This window comes from Acinonyx jubatus, chromosome C1 (genome assembly GCF_027475565.1).
Source record: "Acinonyx jubatus isolate Ajub_Pintada_27869175 chromosome C1, VMU_Ajub_asm_v1.0, whole genome shotgun sequence".
Classification (NCBI taxonomy): Eukaryota; Metazoa; Chordata; class Mammalia; order Carnivora; family Felidae; genus Acinonyx; species Acinonyx jubatus.
The window spans coordinates 95,930,596-95,950,819 of NC_069381.1; the positions used below are offsets into that span (position 1 = coordinate 95,930,596).

Below are 20,224 nucleotides of genomic sequence, written 5' to 3' on the forward strand. Positions count from 1 at the left end.
CGCCTGTCTGGAGACCCACCCAGCTCTCTCGCCTCCAGGCCTCAGTGTGGAAACACAAGGGATCGCGACCTCACTCTGGCCATTCTGGCCTTCTGGGAATTCTGGAATTCGAGCCCAGAGCTGGCCATGCCGCAGACCGAGGGGTGTACACTCCCCGTCCCAGGTTTGTGCCAGGTCTTGGATCCACCTTGTCCTTTTTCCTTAAATGTGGTCATCCTTCAAAAACGACCCCAGGAGAGTACACGCTCTGCTGTCTCTCCTAGGGGTCCTAATCCTAGGAAGTTTCTGAGCAACAGGGAAGAGGAAAACTTCAAACAGGGTAAAGACGTCTGTCTGTCAGTTACATAGTTCTTCCTGGACTGCTTCCTCTTCTTGCCCCCCACTTGATGAAGGAGAATGCTGTTGCTCTGAAACCTGCCCTGAGGCCCTGGGGCTGGCCTGGTGCCCCCCCCCCCCCCCCCGCCCCAGGTGGAGGAGGAAGGCAGGGTTTGGGGGGGTGGCTCTGATCTCAGATGGGGCCATCCGCTCCTTCAGTCATTCGTTCAGTCAACAAATGTTCGCTGAGCACCTGCTGTGTGCGGGGTGTTGTTCTGGGAAAGAACAAAATGCACAAAAACCCCTGCCCTCACGGAGCTTACATTTTTACTTGGGTAAAGGACAGGAAACAAAGGTAAATAAGTCAGTAAAAAGTACCAAGGAGAAGGGTGCCCGGGTGGCTCAGGGGGTTGAGCATTCAACTCTTGATTTCGGCTCAGGTCATGATCTCACAGTTCGTGGGCGTGAGCCCTTTGTCCAGCTCTGCGCTGACAGCTTGGGATTCTCTGTCTCCCACTCTCTCCGTTCCCCCTGCTCCCCCCCCCCCCCCGGTCATGCACGTGTTCTCTCTCTTAAAATAAATAAAAACTTAAAAAAAAAAGTATCAAGGAGGAAAAAGTAAGGCAGGTAAAGGAGATAGTTAATGTTCGTCGGGGAAGCCATAGCTCTTGACGTTTTAGACAGGCTGGCCAGGGAGGGCCTCCTTGAGGAGGGCACTTATGAGAAGGAGAGCAGTCAAGGATGACAGCAAGGCTTTTGTCCCTTTTGACAAAGAACTCCCCTTGACTGTGCACTCCTAGAGACACCTGATACCTGGGCCCAACTGGAGAATAACGTAAGACACTCCCAACCCCTTCCCGAGCTTGTGGGCCCCATGCCCTCCTCTAGATGGAACCTTGCCCTAGCCCAAGATTTGTCTTGGTAATTTTACTCGCCCCACAATTAAATCCCAGAGTAGCAGAAGGAGGGGGTCTGGCTGGGGCAGAGCTGGACACCCTGGAGAGGCGGGACCCCCTCCAGCACACAGAACCCTGTGGCACCAAGGACCCAGCAACCCCAGACCAACACCCACCAGCTCCTGTGTTTGCAGGAACTCTGCAAGGCAGGGAGTGCTGTCACCATCCCCTCCACTTCGCAGACGGAGAGCTCAGGGTTCAAACTCCCATCTCAGAGCTCTGCCCAGGCTTACACAGCTGGTGGGAGATACAGCGGGACTCCCGACTCTTAGGAGAGTGCTCCTTACACTCACTCCATCCTGGAGCACCTTCCAGCTCACTGAGGAAGCACCTCAGGGTGACCCTGGGTCCTCTAGACCTTACACCACAGCTTCCTGCAGCTGTCCATTTGTTTGTCAGTTCACGTTGACCAAGAACCTGCCGGAAGCACTGTGCTTTGTGGAGAGTAGAAAGTCCCCCCCTCAACACGCACACAGTCTAGTAGGGTGTCACCAGTTAAAATAAGGTGCCAGGATCCCCACCTCCCTCAGGGGCGTCTCTTGTCTCCCTAGCCCTCTAGTCCAGGGAGGGAGGGAGACACAGGAAACGGCCCTGCGACATGGTGTCGAGGGAGCGTGATGGTCCCCTCCTGCAGCAGGTCCCCAGTGCACCTGGCTGAAAGTCCTATCTCTGACCAAGGCACTGAGGTACGAGGGGGCCCCCAGTTCTCTTCATGTCCCATATAACCCTCCTCAGTTCATTCCTGCCCAAAGCTAGAGAAGCCTTTCCGACTCAGCGACAGCAATGAGAACTAACACTCCTGCATTGCTACCATGTGCCAAGTCCTTCAAAGCCAAATGATCTCAGGAAGCCTTGCCACAGCCCTATGAGGTACGTGCTCTTATTATCCCCACTGCAAACAGGAGAAAAGGACTGTTTGGTGAAGTTAAGTAGCTTGCCCGAGGTCACATGCCTAGTGAGTGCTCTGGTGCCAGATTTACACAGATGTGCTGCTGCTCAAACACCCCCAGTGGCTCCCCTTGTTCCACTTCTGGAATCAAAGCCCATCTTCTTAGCTTGCATTAAGGACCCTCAGCAACAGGGTCTTGTCTTACTTCCTCACCTGATTATTTCTCCCTATTCTTCTAGGCCGCTCCCCCTGCTCCACAAGACTGGTGGGCCTCTTCTTGTCTCTGTTTGGACAAACCTATGCATTTTGCAGGGGTCCTCGTCCAAGGTCCAGCCCACAGAGAGCATGTCTCACCTCTGCCCCCCCCCCCAACACACCCCTGCAGCACCTTCTGCCCCTGAGCCCCTCAGATGCATTACCAAGTCCCCCCTCTGCTGCCACCGTGCCCTCCCACTAGCATCTAGTGACCGGAGGCCCTTTGGGGCCAGGCTTTGCTTTACACCTACTCGAGCTTCAGAGGTGGCCAAGCATGAGAGGAGCTGCATGAATGCATGTAGAAACAGATGGTTGTATCTCAGCCAGGAGAGCCCCAGACAGAGTGGTCCTCAGTGTCAATGTTACAATCAAGGCAGGGCCTGAGAAGGAATCCTGTGGCCCCTCTGAAGGGAGCAGCTCCCTTACGATGTAAAGTGGCACTTTCGAGGGCTGTGTTGTTTGGGAGAGTCCAAGTGGATTTGTTTACGGCCTGGGGTGTGGGGCATCTCTCATGGTAAATGGAATAATTTGGGGCTCTATGCACTGGTCCCAAGGATGGCTCCTTCCTGGGGATCACCAACCCAGCAGGGTGCCCCTCTTCGGCAGGGGTGCTCTTTCTTGACAGGACTGTGGCAGCTGGGGAGCGTGCAGAGGGCTGAGTTTGCGGCATGCTGTGGGGGCCCCTAACCCCAACCGTGGTCCCTGCTCCCAACTGTGAACTTCCTTCTCCATCACTGGTAAAGGGAACGGGCCAAGATCCCCCCCATGACTTGCAGGAAGAGAGAAAAGAGAGGCCAAGAAGCTAGTTCCAGGACCTTCTGCTGTGGGTGACTGAGCCTCATTGGGCCTGACTGCACATTGGCTGCTCTTGGCTCAACGTATCAAGGGAGATACTGTTCCCCTGCGCACACACACACACACACACACACACACTGCAGAGGACTGGCTTATCTGAGATATGAAAATAAATAGGTTACTTTTGAGTAAATAGAGGGATGGGGGCCAAGCAAACAGAGTCAGCACCTCCTGGCAGCCACCTCCCTCTCTGGAAAGCTGGGGCCCCAGCTTGGACCCTCGGGCCACCTTGCCAGATCCTGGTTCTGCCCCACCCCCTTTCTCTGGAGGCTTCAGCCCCAGATCCTATGCTCCCCGCCAGCCTTTTATCCTCATTAGTGATGCTTGAGACTTTGGCTTTAATAAAACCAGGGTGACCAGGGGCTGTGGAACAGCTCACACTTTATTGTTTTCATCTTCACTTGCTGTCAGGGGAGGCTGCCTTAGGGCCGCTGAATGGTAATGCGCTCCCCAGTGATGGAGAGGTCACTGCTGTCCAGAAATTGGCAGAGACCGACTTGGCTCTCTTGACTACTAACCTATGGGCCGATAGGGTGGATCCGGGCCCAGTAGCAGCTGGCTTTAAGTCCTGGTGTTTGGAGGGAGCAGACCTGCTGTCAGCATAGGGAGAGTCAGGGTGTGGGCTCCTGGAGAAGTCTGTCCTTAGGTGCAAACTGTCTGGGCAGTAAGATTCTCCAAGTCCTGTCCACTGCACACCATTGCTCTTGTCTGCAACAGCTCACTGAAGATTCCCTTCCCTTTGATGCACTCACATAGCCCCAGGCATAGAAGAGAATTCCTATCTGTGGGCTGCCCTGGGGAAAAGCACAAGTCAGGAGACTCCGGCTTTAATTCTTCAGCCACTAACAAGCCACAAGAGCTTGGGCACGTCATTTCACATCTCTAGGCTTCAATCCGTAAGATGAGATGATCGTTCTAAATGTTCTAGCCTTCGGATCCTTCCCTGCCAGCCAGAAAAGACCAAGGATTCACACTGAAAGACCTAACATCAGTATCGCCACTTGGGAGGGTCCAAAGGTGCCTGACTGTGTCCACTGCCGGCCTCAAGGAATCCAGCAACTTTGTTTTGAGATCCAAATGCTCTCATTCCTTCAGTCCCTGCTGCCCCCATGTGTTTTTGTCCTTCTCCAGGGCTACCCTCCTTCTCTTCCTCCCAAAGAGGCAATGAGTGGTGTCAATGCCTCCACGTCTGTCTTGGGAATCCAGGCTGGGCAGAGTAAGAACCATGCTCCCCCATCTCTTAGAGAACACTTCTAGTCTCTTAATCATTAAGTGCCTTGTCTGAATCTCTCATCATCAGCAGAGAAGCATCCGCTACCCTTTCAGGAAAGCCACAGGAGACCTAAAAGGATCTCTGAAGCATGGGGCAGGAAGTGCTGTTAAGCTACCCTTGGGCAGGGGGGCCTGGAAGAGAGACAGGGTGGAAGCCAATCTGGCTCTGATGGGTAGAGAATAACATCTAGTGAGCAATCCCTCTGCGAAGGTCTGAGGCTTGGAATTGGTGGGGGAATCAGGGACGGAGGAGGGGGAGAGCTGAGTCAGATGTGGAGGCGGGCACTTGGGGCTGGGCCATCTCTTCTGGGATCTGCCCCCAAAGTACCACAGACCTCCTCTTCCATAGCCCATGTCACCGCCATAACTTTCCTGTTGCTTGTGGGGATTATGTGACGAATCCTGTGTTCTCTTTAGATTGTGGGCTCTTTGGAGGCAGAAATGGTCTAGTCTTCCTCATCATCATACCTGCCATGTCTTACCCAGTGCCTGATACACAGTATGTGCTCAGTAAATACTGGCTGATGAGCACAAGGTTGAGAATATGGATTTGGAGTCAGGCAGCTCTGGGTCCAAACTCTGGCTCTGATGTTTATGAGCAGTGCGGTTTATTTAAGCCTTTCATTAAATTGAAAGTCTTTCAAAGTCTCAATTTCCTGATCTGTACAATGGGGCTAATAACAGTACCTTCCTCTTAGGGTTGTTGTTAATATTAAATGAACTAATTTGTGTAAAGTGCTTAGCATGGTGCCTGGCACAGAGTAGGCTCTCAGAAAATATTAGCTGCTATTATAATTATTACTTCTATAATTACAAATATGATAAAGACCTCACAGTCTTGCGGTAGGGACAGGGGAGAGAAATGTTGCTTTGATCAGTGTTTTAAGAGAGGTGTGGGCAAGATGTGGGGGAGCGGAGGAAGGAATAATAAACTGCCCAGGGTTATAGGTAGACTGCCCAGAAGGGGTGATATTCCACAGGGTCTGGCAAGTGAGCAAAAGGAGTTTGCTGCAGAGAAAAACAAGCGAGGACATTCCAGGCAGAGGGAGGCAGCGCGAGAGTGTCTGTGTGTTAGAGGGTGAGACGCAGGGTGGGGGTTGGAATAGCCCAGGGCAGGCTGGGAACAGGGCAGGGCCCTGCCCATCCGCCTCACGGCCCCCACTTAGGAGTCCGCCCTGGCTCCTGCCCCACTTAGTCTGCAGTGTCACCTTCCATCCAGACACCCACACCGGAGACCAATTTCATGGGTGTCATTCGTTGGTTACCCACCTACTAAACGTTCACGGATATGCGATATGAACGTACAGGGTCCCAGCCCTCCAGGAGTCTGTATTCTAGGAGAGGAGCCACAAAGAAACTAAGCAAGAGAGGCTCCGAGGGCGGTGAATGAAACTGTGACATGATGGGGGCTGGGGGGGCACTTTAGACAGAGTGGCTGGAAAGGCCATCAGACCGGAAAGAGGGAAGGGGTGGCCAGCCACGAGGAAGACGAGGAGACCGCGAGGCATGCCGTGGGTCTGGACACACTGGTTCGGGGCAGCTGAGCTGGAGAGCAGCGGGGACCAGGACAGGGCAGGGGAAGAGTTGGGGGGGAGCCAAGGGAGGCAGGGCGAGATCTCAGAGGCCTTGAAAGATGTTTACATTTTATTCCCTGAGAAAAGCAGAGACCTCAGGAGGCTTTGGAGAAAGGAGCGCAGGGGGAGACAGCAAGCCAGAGAGCAAGCTTACACGCCCTCCTGCAGGATCCATACCCAGTTGTACACGCTGTTCTGCCTTCCAAGTGTCCCCAGACTCTGGGGCCTCTCTTCCCCTCCCCTCTGCACAACCTTCGCTCTGACCCACGCCGCCTCTCGCCTGGACCTCCGAGCTTTCTGACCCCCACCTCCACTTGCCTATCCTCTGATATCCCTCCTTGCTGTAAATGGGGGGCCATTCGCCTGCTCCGAATCCTCCAATGGTTCCCCATTTCAATCCATTCTGGAACTGGAAAACCTCTTCTTAATCCAGAAGCACAAATATATACAACAGATAAACAGTGGCTCGGAGCCTGGGCACACAGGGCTCCTACCTTCAGCCCCTCAGCCTACCTCCTTGAGCTTCTGGGAATCAGCCTGAAAATCGAGTAGCAGAATCGATTAGCAATCGATTAACAAAATGCAGAATCGAGTAGCATTCAACTTTCTTCATGATTTGGCCCTTGCCTTTTTTTTTTTGTGCCAGCCATTCTAGTTCAGGTGCCGTAATATGGGCCAATCTGTCCCAAGCGCTTAAACATATTAAGCCATATAATCCTCATGTAAGCCTACAAGATAGTCACCATTATTGTCCCCATTATCTACACGGGGAGACTGAAGCACAGAAAGGCTATGCAACTGGCCCAAGGACACACAGCCAGTAAATGGCAGAGCTGAGGTCTGAACCCAGGCAGCCGGGCTCTAGAGCCCACAGTTTTAGCCACCCCACCATCCTGCCTCCCCATGACTCCCTACTTCCCCAAACCCTCCAGATGCTTTTGCACCTCCATGCTTTGGCCCGGTTCTTTCCACTGCCTGTAACAATCTGTCCCTACCTCTGATGGTCCTGGATGACACTTGTCTTTCCTGGCCAGCTGTTCTGTTCCCTCCTCTTGCATTGCTTCCCCCTCACTCCCCTGGTCTGGCTTGGGGGTCCCCATCGCCCCTGGGTCTAAAGGCCTGGGATCAAGTGTTACAAATGCCTTGAAGCAGAGGCAAGGCGTTTCTGAGACATAGTCAGCAGGTTCTAGTGACCGGCTGCAGGGGAGGAGAGAAGAGACTGACACCGTGCCGCCCAGCACCCCAGGGCTGACTCCACTCTCTGCTGGAAGCCAAGGGGGTGGGGCGCTTCTTCCTGGTGCTGCCAGGATTCCCGCTGTGAGCGCTGGGCCTGGCCCCTCCTCAGGCCTGGGCTCCAGGGCTTTGGGGAGAATGCTGGGGGTAGCCGAGGTGGAAAGGCGGATGTGAGGGCTGGGATGCACCGGCTCCCTGTGGGGCAGGGTCCATTTGTTCTGGGTTCCATCCCTGCCTTCTTTTTCTCTCAAGTGCTTTCTGCTCCAAGGCCTTTGCAGCAATATGAATAAATGGTCTGGCAGGATAGAGGTGCCTTAAATGAACTCCACGGACTCCAGCTGCAGCCTGTGGTGTGGCATAGACCCTGAGAGCCAGGGATGGCCCCCGGGAGGAGGGAGACTCTCCAGCTTTCGTGGGGCACGTGGGAGGAAGTAGGTGAGATCCGTGGGCTGGGCTGGGTCTCTGGGACCTTCGAGAGATTAAAGTACATCAGCAGGAGGCAAATGTTACTGTATCTGCGCATCTTCAGGGAAACAGATGGTTTTATTTAGCAAACTTTTTCTCAGCCTCTCCTTCGTGAACCTGCCCTTGAAAAGAGGTTTAGTGTTTCACATGCACCATTACTTTTGGGCAAATATCCGTGAGTCAGAATCACACTGGGAGGTACAGATCTCTTCCTAATGACTTTTTAAAAGGTGGGCGGAGAGGGAGAGGGGCTGCGAGGGGGTGGAAGGAGCTTGAGGAGAGCAGAATTTGGGGAAGTTCTAGAAGAGAGGGAGGCAATGCCTGGTCAAGCTGGAAAGTCTGCTCCATGGGTGCTTGTCTACGGGAGGCCAGGGCCCCCACTCTGGTCCTTCCACTGGCACTTCATTAATGAGACAGAGGAATAAATGGCACATTAATGAAGTTAACGATGAGAATCTGTCTTCATTTCTTGCCTCCAGTTGTCCTGCTGTGTGGCTGTCAAACAGCTGTCAGTTTCCCCCGGGAAGGGTGGGCATCTCAGCAGTGAGTGATCTGATCTCTGCCCCGGGCAGGGCAGTGGCAACAGGGGCTCTCAGCAGGAGGGGAGATGCCCTGGTCCCAGGGGGTTAGTCTCCTGGAGCAGCTGAGGGGCATGTCTGTAAATAGGTCCTCTGGGGGATGCCAAACCGGCAGGGCTTTGGTTGCAGCCAAGGGCACATACTTGAAGAGCCAGTGACAGGGGCTTTATCTTCCTCATTGACCGGAGGGTGGAGGGCTTCACCCATTCCTGCTCCAACACGCAGGAATCTGTTGGTCTTACCAGGGTGTGGCTGTTCTGTTTGCAGCCTTCCCTGCGGTTGGCCATCCCGCTCTGGACCACCACTTCCTTCCATTCTCCCACTCCTCTGGCTTCTCCCTCCCAGTAGCAGCAGGATCCTCCCATCCCTGCCTCTAAACAGTGCACTTCTAAACACACACACTCTCTCTCTCTGATCAACCGTAATGTTAATGCCCATTTCTATTCTCAGGACTCCCAAATGTATGGCCCCTCATGGACCTCTCTTCTAGACTCCAGACTCATACATCCCACCTGACATCTCCATGTGGATGTCTCACAGAAATCTAAAATCTCTCAGATGCTCAAAGGTGGACTTTGATCTGCCATTTACATCCTCTTCTGTTTCTGCCTAACTTGGCAAATGGCGCCTCCATCCACCCAGCTGCTCAAACCAGAAACGAGGCAATATTGTCGATGCTTGCCTTCCTCTCTCCTGTACAAGTAGCTCACCACCGAGCCCTGCCAATGCCACCTCCAAATTCAGTCTCAAGCCTGCCCCTTCTCTCCGTCTCCAAGGGCAAAACCACCTCTCATCTGCCTAATCACAGCCACCTCCTAACAGACCTCTCTGCTTCCCTGTGTTCACCTGCCCCACTTTCCACATGGCGGCGAGTACTCTTTCAAAATTATAAGGTGAAGCACGTCACTCCTTTGTTTAAAACCCTCCAATGGCTCCCCCTTGCACTGGGAAAAAAAATCCAGAACACTTGCCAAGACCCATAGGGCCCTACCTGATTAGAGTTCAAGCCTTCCTCCTCACCCTCCCAGAAGAGCTGAAATATTCCAGGGTCTCCCTGTTCCCAGGACTGCGTATTCTGCTCTCTCCATTTGACCATTCTTTCCCCCAAGTCTTCACATGGCATCCCTCAGGCCTCTTCCTCCAAAGCCACACCCCGCTCTGGACTGTGTGTTCCCGAAGGACAGGGAGGGGATCTGTTTTACCAAGAGTGGGACCGGAGTGAGGCAAACCAGGTGCCCAGGGTAGAAAAGTGAAGGAGGTTCATGCATGCCTCCAAGAACGTGGGCCTCCTTAAATTTTGCCCCCTAGGTACCTTGTTTCCCGTACCCTGGTCTTGGCTCTATATTTTACTCACCGCTATATTCCCAGGACTGAGCACAGTGCCTGGTATGTAACACACTCACCAAATATTTGTTGAATGAATGAACAACCTAGCTGTGTGGGATGCACCTGGTTAGGAAGGTGGTGAAAAGGGCTGGTGTGAGGAGTGGACCACCCTTTGTTAACTTCAGCCTCTGGTCTGTCCAGGAGTATCCCTGCGGGTGACGAGACGGCTCCAGGGTTGAGCCTCAGCGTGTGGTCTGAGGAACCACGGGAATCTCCTGTGTTGGACCTCCCTTGGGGGAAGTGGAGGCTTGATTCTTGAGCTGTGCCCAAGACCTACTGAGAGAACCTCCGAAGTTGGGGCATGGATGTGTGGGTGGCTGAGAAGCTTCCCAGGTGATTATTACGTATCCTCAGTTTGCAACATAAGGCAATTGAGGGGATTCTGAGGCTGCCCTGGATCAAACCCTAGTAGAATCGCGGTGGCGTGGAACATAACCAGCGTCATTCAATATCAATGCCGCCAAACTAAAGTTAGGATGATGAAAGGGCTCTCTTTTGTTGGGTGCAAACAAGGGTTCTGATGGATCAAAGCCATGCCAGATCCTCCTGGGGTGGCGTGCTCACTCTCCCTCTTTACCTTTTCTTGACGCACCATAGGTACACTGGATAGCTAAATTTTAACAAGAAGATGCTTCCCCCCAAACTTAGAGAGTTTAGGAAACCTGGATAGGGTTTTAAAAATGTCTGACACTATTCTGTAAATACTCCAATTGTAGTAGTTTTCCAAGTGTGTTTCCCTGGCCAACAGCATCAACACCATTAGGAACTTGCCAGAGATGGAAAATTATCAGGCCCCACCCTCACCAGGGTGAGAACCACTGCCTTTTCCATTTAGAAGAACCAGTTGAGAATGCACACTCTGGCCAGGATTTTGAAGTTGCTTCGACTTCCTTTAACCTACTTATTTTGGTGATCAAAGCCAAAGTCAAGAGAGAAGGAGACTAAGAGATATGGAGCCCCTGGATACTTAACATACATCTACTTCATCTCATTCATACCACATTCCTCGGAGAAGCCCATAATCATTGCCATCTTGAGGTTCAGAGAGGTTAAGTAACTTGCCTAAGCTCTTGGAGTGATTGACCAAGTCTGGATTTTAGACTCCTGTCTGTCGACTCTAACGACCTTGCTCTTCTCCACCATGTCACTGAGCCTCCTCTGGAACTGTGCGTGCACCACTAACTCCCTTCCACCCTACCTTCTGCTCCGGGCTGTTAAGGACCAGGTGGGCTAAGGACCTATCTGGGCCTTGAACGTGAAACTTCCAGTTGTTCTGGTACCTCCTTCTGCTGCTTCCTCTAGAAAGGAGACAAGTGGGTGGTGTCAGCCAACATTACAGATTGTGAGGGGATCCATCTCATGAGCACTTAAACCAGCCAGTGCTGCCCCCCTGCCCTCAGCCTGCCATTCGTCACAAAATGCACCTGTACGTCAACGTCTCATGAGGTACTCAGTTGCCCCCCCGGACACTGTCTCGTGTCCGGGAGAAGGTTGGGAGAGGAGGAAGCTGGGCCAGTGGCAGGCAGAACCCCTGGGCCGGAAGTTCTGGTCTCCATGCAAGGACCCTACACTCTCTCTGCACAGATCTTCCCACCTGAGCTTCTCCAGGGTGCAGACACCAAGACTGGTGGAAGGGGTGGGGGTGGGGGGAAACCTTTATATGAAGAAGTTTGTCTCCTGCAGAATGGAAGGTATTTTCTTCACTTTCATTTTCTTGCTTCCTTAGGTTTTGGGGCGGGGGTCGGGGGTGGTTTGCAGTCCCTGTGGGCTTCTTGGGAGAGTTGCAGGTGTCCTATGTGGGGATTCATCCCCTTGATGAGGAATCTTTGCAGATGTAAGGAAGACAACCCCAATCACATGTCTCTAGGCAGCAAGAGAAACCACAAGTGATTGGTCAACTCATCCAGTCCTAGCTTCTAAACAGGACGACACTAAACTGAACAATGGAGCCCTCTTTTGAAAATATCACTCATACTTTTCCCAGTGGTCCACCATCCTGGAACTCAGGAAATTCTCCTGATGTCCAATGCATGTATGCCCTTCCTTCCCAGTTCCCACCTACTATTTCACCATGATGCAGACATTACACCTTCAAAGTCTGGAAGATTATCTCAATTTTCACTGAATTATCTTCTCCAAAGCCAAGAAATTCAGTTTCCTCGGTCTTCTAAAGCTTCCAGGCATTTTAATGCTCCTCATGGAGACCCACAATAATCAACAAAGAACTCTCAACTGGGGGTCTGGTGGGAAGCTGGGGTCTTGGCTCTTCATCCAACGAGAGGGGAGGGAATCACTAGTCTGTTTCAAGAGAATTCGTATAAACAGCCCTGGTGGGGGTGGGGGAGTGGGGGAATACATGGGGTTTGGGGCAGAACCTTGGGTTCAAGTCCCCGCTCTTCTGTTTTCCAGCTGCATGACTGTGAAAGTCATCGAACTTCTCTGACCTTGTCTGACCGTGAGCATCAGCCATCCTCAGGGTGAGTTCCTACAGGGCAGCTGCTCTGAGTCCCAGAGTTGGAGGCGTACGAGGAGACCACACAGTAGAACTACCAGCTGCTAGTAGAAAAACCACAATGCACATGAGGTAAGCATGCAGTCTGTAAACCTCAATTCCCAGCCCTGCAGCCTCTGGGCAGGCTGACCAAAACCCACCTGGTGGCCTGAAGGGCCAGGTGTGCCCCCTGAATGTCTGGGTCAGCAAGAGGAGAAGGAGGGCCGCCATGTCCCAGGGTGGAGGGCGACAGTGAGGGCTTCTTTTAGCCTGGCTTTTAGAGACCAGCTCCTGGCTCCAGGGCCCACAGAAAGCTGTGCTGGTTTGTAGGTGGCCTTTATCCTGTATCCCAGCCTGGGCTTCCCCACCCATAAGCACCTTCAACAAGCAGGGTTGGGGAAGACATCTCGTAGGTCTTCTCAGGCTGCAGGTTCCAGCTTGGGTATCCCCAGCACTAGGATGAACTTAGAGCCAGGAAGCTTGGGTTCAAATCCCAACCCTGATGCTAACCAGCAGAATGATCGACGGTGAGTCACTGTGGCTCCCTGAGCTGCGGTTTCCTCAGCTGTAAAATGAAAGCATTGTACTGGATGACTTTGCCTTCTCATCATAAAACGGGATTAACTGTGCGGCTGAATGCCTGTGTGCACTTTACCCGCTGCAGGCCGACTCTTCAAGCATTTCCGCACACTTTCAAACCCCTTTCTGCTTTGTCCTGCCGTGGAGCTGTCTCTGGCAGCTGACTGGGGTTGGCTTCTGACATCTTCAAGCTGCATTCTGACAATGCATCACTGGAAGGAGAATCAGGTAGCAGGGAGGAGGCCGAGGGACAAGGGAGCACGTCTCTGAGGCCCCTAAAGATGCCCACGGAGCTCTGCGCCGGTGGTTGTTCTGAACCAGGCCCCAGGCCTCTCTTCCCCGTCTGCTCACCCAGGAGTACAATGATGAAACACCAAATTAGCTCCATTATTGTAACTCCACAAATTATAGGTCACTTGTTCCACCAGAGCCAGCTAATGTCTCCCACCCATGAGCAGGTGACACTAATGGGTGTTTCCTCCCTTCTAGGCACCAAGTGCGGAGTGGGCAAAAACAGGATGAGGCTTGGGCTGGGAGGCAACTCGGAGAGTGGGGATCCGAGGAGCCCAGGCTCCCACCTGCTCGTGTAACAGAGCCACGGCTAGTGGGGGCCTCGGCTCCACTGCAGAAGGAATCCAGCAGCCAATGCTTCCTTCTTACCCTTCCTCCCTACCCGACTCCCATCTGCCTTTCCTCTTACACCACACAGAGCATCTCCTGTCCTGTCGGCGGAAGCCACTCTTCCTCAAGGGGGGAGGCCCCAAACGAGAGTGGAAACAGTGTGTTCCCAGGCAGACCCAGGCCCCTGACCTCCAGGCCAGGCAACGGGAACTGACAGAACCCATGTTCACTGACGTCCACATGGCCCCTGGCTCTGCAGAGCGCCCAGCCACTCCCCTAGCCCCGTGCCTTCTTCAAGACTAGGGTGGGAGCTGGGTCTCTTTAAAGGATTCCCGACCAAGCACCTTCTGCAGTGAGTAGTTTCAGAGTAAAGCCCTCTCTGTGGTAATCAGTGTAAGAGCTCGGGAGGCCTTAGATATTACAAAGATCTCTTCTCATTTTACAGATCAGGGAAACAAGGCTTTGAAAGGCTGTGTGGCCCAGGTGACACTAGAGGGAGTTCCCCAATTCCTAGACCACTTTGGAACCCCTTTCTCTCACTTTCCAATTTCACCCCACGTGTATAAATTGAGTACCTACTAGATGCCGGTTAAGGGCTAAAGGTTACGAGCTACAAGGGACATACAAACAAACGAGACCAATGGGTGGCAGGAAGAAAGTCAAAATCCCCAGATGCCAGGGACTGCCTACCTCTACCACAGTTAAGGATGATTACAAGGAAAAACAGTCAACCCACTACCCATAGCCAGCATTCACTGAGAGCTTGCCATGCTCTGGGCACTGGCTAAGCCCTCTGTGTGTTTATGGAATAGGAATTATTCTTACCCGCATTTTACAGGTGAGGAAGCAAGCACAGAGAGAGTCACAGAGATATAAACCAGAGATATCAACTAAAGAGCAGGTGCATGTGGCTTGAACCCACACACCCTCTTAATCACCAAGTCAAACCAGCTTGATTTTCCGAAAGGTCGCCATAGGGATCAAATTCGTCACACTCATTACCCAACGTTTGGGATTCCCCCAAATGCTTCTGGATTCCTGATTAAGTAGTGAGTGACAGAGCTTTACATACATGATCTCAGTTACTCTTTTCTTTTTTTTTCTTAATGTGTATTTATTTTTGAAAGAGAGAGAGGGAGAGAGAGCGAGCGCAAGCAGGGGACGGGCAGAGAGACAGGGAGACAGAGAATCCCAAGCAGACTCTGAGCTGTCAGTGCAGAGCCCTATGCAGGGCTCAAATCCATGAACCAAACCATGAGATCATGACCTGAGCCAAAATCAAGAGTCGGACGCTCGACTGAGCCACCCAGGCGCCCCCAGTTAATCATTGTCATCAATCTTTTAAAGAGCATCTCATTTGTCAAAACAAATTTAGTCAAAACTAGGTCTTATGATTACCCCCACTTTGCAGATGAAGAAACTGAGGCCTACAGGGCTACAGTTTTGGAATTCGAAGGCCACGCTTTGAACAGCCCCCATGATGTTCATTATTCTTTCCTGTGCTAGGGCCAGGGATAGCTTTGCTTTCCCCCAAGCACGTGGTCTGTTTTCATGGACACAGAATTCTGGGACTATGTTTCCCTCTTTGCATTAGCTGCTAGAACACTCCAGGTCAAATGTGTGCCTACTCTGGACGGTGGACAGCAGGACCTGCTGTGCTGTGTAGAGGCTTCTCTGAACTTCATTTGACTGTCCTTCATGGATCCTTTTGCTCTATTTGTATGATGTTTTAAACTTAGTTTTAATCACGGTATAGGTCTTACGAGCTAGCTAAATCCGTTTGGGAGCAACACAAAGTAACAGACAAAAATAAATGAAAGTTTCTGCTACTCAGGGTGCAAACTTCAGACAGTTCACTTTGTCTCTCTTAGCTTAATTTGCTTTATCTGCAGACTTAGGATAATGCCCCTACCAAGACTTGCTGAGGATTAAATGAGACAATGTGTGCAAAAAGCTCTTTAAATCCAATAGTGCCATATAAAGGCAAGCAAGACCTGTCAGTAACATTATTATTAATGACAAGACGGGCCCGTGCCCCGGGGCACCTGCACCATGTATGGTCTGGACCCAGGGACTGGTAAAGAGGGTCTAGCTGGATGGCACCCAGTCCAACATGGTGGAAGACTCCCACAGCCATCCTGCTTTCTCAGAGCGGCCTGATGCTTCCTGGGTAGGGGAATGGACCTATACCAGACCTCACACCTGCCACATCTGGAGGCAAGCCTTAGTAGAAGCTGTCCCTGCTGCACTGCCCACGGAGGAGCTGACTGGGGTCCCCCATGGGAAGGTCAGCAGTTCACTGTGAGGTTCTAAGTCTCCCCAGAACCCTCCAGGGATGTGTCAGCCTCGTGACCAGCAGCCCCTCCTCCTGCTCACACCTCAGGGTGCTCAGGGTTGGCTAATAATAGATAAGGAGTGGCCGTGGTCTGTGGTGAGAAGGCAGGCCTGGGGCCCACCAGACCAGTGAGTCTGGCTTGACTACTCCACCTCTGAGCCTCGGACCTACACTTCTAACCATCCCCTTCCTCTTCTTCTCCACACACATCCTTCCCTTCCTTCCAGCATTCTTCCAGAATCACTTAACCCCAGAACTTCCAGGCCTCGTCTAGTCAATGCATCAGCACTGTCTGAGTCTCTGCCGCATCCATGTGATTTTTTCTCAGCAACAGGAGGACTTTGGAGATCATCAAAATAGTAACGGCGGTTATCTCAGGACAATGGGCTTATGGTGAACAGTATTTCTGTTTTGCGCGGCTTTCTGTATTTTCCAAAATATCTAAAACACAACTGTAATGATTTGCCTTGAGGCAAGGAAGGATGAAATATATTACAGCCATACGCCTTTTAAAGAAAAGGATCTGTTTTGGTTTTCTGTTCTAAAACCATGTGTGGGTGGCTCAGTCGGTTGAGCATCCGACTCTGGATTTTGGCTCAGGTCATGATCTCACAGTTCATGGGATTGAGCCCCACGTTGGGCTCTGCGCTGACAGCTCAGAGCCTGCTTGGGATGCTCTGTCTTCCTCTCTCTCTGCCCCTCCCCTGCTCATGTTCTCTCTACTTCTCTCTCAAAATAAACGTTGTTTTAGAAATTAAAAAAAAAAGAGTAAAAAATGTGATTCCAGAAATTTCCTCAGTTTGCCTCATCTATAAAATAGAAATACTGATTTCTTACTGGGTCATGAACTTGGAATGCGGTCATAAACTTGGAAAGTGCTTTATAAGCATGTTAGGTATTATTGCTGTTGGCATCAGGAGCAATCACCTATGGCAAGAAGCTGTGAAGGTCCTTTCTCATTGATACTTAACACAGCCTCACTGCAACCTTGTGAAATACAGGTTGTTTTGCAATTTTACTAATGAGGAAACAGAGAGGGGACATGATCCATCTGAGGCCACACAGCAGAGGCAGGAGGATTCAAGCCTTGATCTCCCGACTCCAAGTCCTGCTTACCTGCAAGTCTTTGAGGGCTGACACCATATCTGCTAAATGCCTCGTGGGGCCTGCCCAACAGCCCCGAGCTGACTGTGTGGCCTTAAAACAGCTGTACCCCCTTATCCTCAGCTTCCTCACGAGTGAAACCAAGAAATAATCTTTATCCTCTTTTCTCGACTTGTGTGAGACACAACCTGGAGCAGTTGTGGGCTTATTATAAGCACTCGTATGGGCATTGATTAGTAAGCTGCATAATCTTTAGGACTCAAGGTCTTCCCCAGAATATTCTTTTCCAAAGGGAGTTTCTTAGGGCAGCTGGAGCCCTCTGAGGAGGGGAAATGACAAAAAGCTAATCAAACAAGCTCGTGTCGGGGACCCACACTGTGTGTGTGTGTGTGTGTGTGTGTGTGTGTGTGTGCAGGGCTGCCTGCTGTGGTCGGGCCCAGGGAGGCCCCTGCTGATACCAGCTGGCCACACTGGAGGCGGCAGGACACTGCTGAGAATCTCCTTCCCATCTCACGCAAGAAGAAACAACTGTTCCGCCAAAGTTTCTCTGGTAAACAGCGCCCAAATAGTGTTGGGTGATTATTTTTTCCTTAGGGAACACTCACTCCCTAAAGACAGCTGCGTGTCTGCCCAGACTTGGATAGGATTTACTAATATATATTAAAAAAAAAAAAAAGGTCCTGTCAGCAGGAATTGGAATTACAAAGGCGCTCGCTGCCTGCCTTTTCCCCTGGCCTCTTTTTTTCCTCAGACCTACCAAAAAGGCCCAGAAGCAAGACGGAAGTTTAGTGCCCCTGTTTCTCCCCCTTAAAAGCCACCCTGGAGCCCTAACCCCTACCTTCAAACTGTCTGTCCAGGGTCTGCCCTCCCAGGACAACTTGCCGAATCACACCCCCTTTCCCCGCTGCCCTCGAGGCTCTCAAAACTCAGCTGTTCTACGGCCTTCCTTCCTGCTCTTCCACTTTCTGCTAACTTGCAGCTAATCTGACACATGATTAATCTGATGCATCTGATGATACATTTGAGGACGTGGTAGGGGGGGCTCCTCCGAGTGTCACTTCAGCGGGGACCTTGGGGCAGGTGGTGACTCAGCCAGAGATGGTTTCTGCGATGCGGGGGGAAGCGTTTTCCAGCAGGTGCCTCAAATCACAAAGCCAGCCTGTCTCCAGCTTCTCAAGAAGGGCAATGCTCATCATGTTTGCAAGATACACTACCAGAGCTGTTTTCTCTCTCTGGATGTTGGACTGTTCCTAGCACACGGTCCAGTGTGTCACTACCAAGACGTGAGTCAGCCAAAGGCTCTCGGGAGGAATGGACTCACTCAGCCCCCTAGGGAAGGAGCCCCACGCAGTGCTCTTCTAGGGGGTGGGAGGAACAATCTCTCCCCATCCTGCCCCACAAAGACAGGACTCCCTTATTCAAAGAAAGGGGCTCTGGAGAGGACTTGCCAGGCGAGGAGGGACTGAAGCTCCCTTCGTTCCCTCTGAGTTCCCCCTTCTTCAGGGTTTTTTCTCTGGGTCTAGCTGCCCCCTTGAGTTCTGCCTGTGCACTCTCATTAAAGCTCAGTTGGTTGGGCGTCCGACTCTTGATTTCGGCTAAGGTCATGATCTCATAGTTCGTGAGTTCGAGCCCCACATTGGGCTCTGTGTTGATGATGCAGACCCTGCTCAGGATTCTCTCTCTCCTTTCTGTTGCTCTGCCCCTACCTTGCTTGCTCTCTCTCTCAAATAAATAAATAAACTTAATTAAAAATTTTAAAAATAAAGCTCTAATTCAAGTGCAGACCCAAATCTTGTCTACTCCTGGTTCCCACAGCATCCCTGAAATGGCCTATAGGAACTTCTCTAAATACTAAGAGTTAAATGGAAATAACCACAGACAATGCAAAAGGCTTGCAGGTAGAATGCTTTTGGAGTCTTTAATCTTTGGGCTCTAGCCCTGAAGGGCTGGGACAGCCTCGCAGGCCCATCCCTGGGGTTTCCCCTGGCAACTCTCTGCCCATTTCTGGGGAGTGGCATCCTTTCTTTTCTCAACACTCATCTATGGTCTCCTAACAGCCCGTATCCTTCCTGGCTGAGACCCCATCCAAGACATATACCAGTCTGGCGCCTCCCTTGGTGGGAAGAGCTCAACCCACTGGCAGAACTGGGAGGGCTGAGATGGAGGGTGTCTTCCCCTTTCCTATCTTGGTGGTCCCTCTGCCTAGCCCGCTAAGGAGGGACTTCTTCCCGCATACACAGGGAGGGCCCCACATGCCATTTTATGGGCTCACAGAATGCCAGTGGCCACAGCAGTTGTTAGGTAACAAGAGAAAGCAAACGTTACTGAAAACCACAATTGCCTTCTCTGGAGGGTGGAGCCTGGGAAAGGCAATAAACCAGTCTCAGGCTTCCACTGCTCTTGGAGAAGATGGTCCATCATTACTCAACTGAATACTCTGACGGTTTTGAATGTTCGAAGATGGAGCTGGAATCTGGCCCAGGCATAGGAGCTGGAGAGAACTAATTGCCCAGGGCAATTTAAGGAGGGCCTTTGTTTATTTGTTTGTGCTTTGAGTCTTGGAAGCTGAGAAAGATGGAGAGGAGCCCAGAGAAGGACGGGAGCCGGCAGTCTATGGAGGCTTGGTGGGAGAGGCCCTCGGAGCGGGTGCTCACCAGCAGTCCACAGGGTTTTGCCGGGTTCTCCACTGGGTGGTGGGGGGAGAGATACAGTTCCCATGACAGCAAACCTCCAACCAAAGTGTGGCTATTCACTTTGTTTCGCCTGGGGATGGGTGGACCGGGCTTATGTCCCATGACTGGGTCAGTGAAGGAAGAGCTACCAGAGGCAGAGAGGAGGACATTTCAGAAGAGGCAGGAAATTAGAGTGAAAGGGAGGACATCTGCTTCCCCATCCCCGAAGAGGCAGGACCTTGGGGACAGCCCTCCCTAGCCAGCTCCTGAGAGGCAGCAGAGGGGAGGACTGGGGCACATACAGTACGGCCAGGTCACCTGGGTTTGGCTCCTGGCTCTGTATCTCCCTGGCTTTTTGCTCTTGAGCAGGTTGCCTGAGTTTCCCCTCCTGAAAACTGGGGACAACAGCAGTATCCACCCTGCAGGGACGTGGTGAGGATGAAAGGTAAGCTTTGTCACCCGGAGCCTGGCACATAAGAGCCAGAGAAGCCCTAGCTGATGCCCGTTTACACCTGTAATCGGACTCCCCACAGACAGTAATCTGAGCCCTGTTCTTCCGTCCCTTCTGGCGCCTTGACCCCACTGCACAGACTCAAACACATGCTTTCTGATCACAATATAAATTACCTCCCAGAGAAACCAGT

At 51.9% G+C, this 20,224-nt stretch overlaps 1 protein-coding gene and 1 long non-coding RNA gene across 15 annotated transcripts in view; one reads left to right on the forward strand and one right to left on the reverse strand.

Moving 5' to 3' along the window:
- LOC113599179 (uncharacterized) overlaps nt 1-20,224 on the forward strand; it is a 122,890-nt gene that overhangs the window by 87,359 nt on the left and 15,307 nt on the right. For 4 of the 8 annotated variants that reach the window (XR_003419897.2, XR_008295157.1, XR_008295154.1 and 1 more), the window contains 2 exons: nt 12,188-12,362; nt 16,032-20,025. This is a non-coding gene — a long non-coding RNA (uncharacterized LOC113599179). Of the gene's footprint in view, nt 1-9,919; nt 10,112-12,187; nt 12,363-16,031; nt 20,026-20,224 lie in introns of all 8 variants that reach the window. The other 4 variants (XR_008295155.1, XR_008295158.1, XR_003419898.2 and 1 more) reach the window with 3 other exon arrangements.
- SYT6 (synaptotagmin 6) overlaps nt 1-20,224 on the reverse strand; it is a 61,090-nt gene that overhangs the window by 15,045 nt on the left and 25,821 nt on the right. The gene's annotated exons all lie outside the window — the stretch shown is intronic.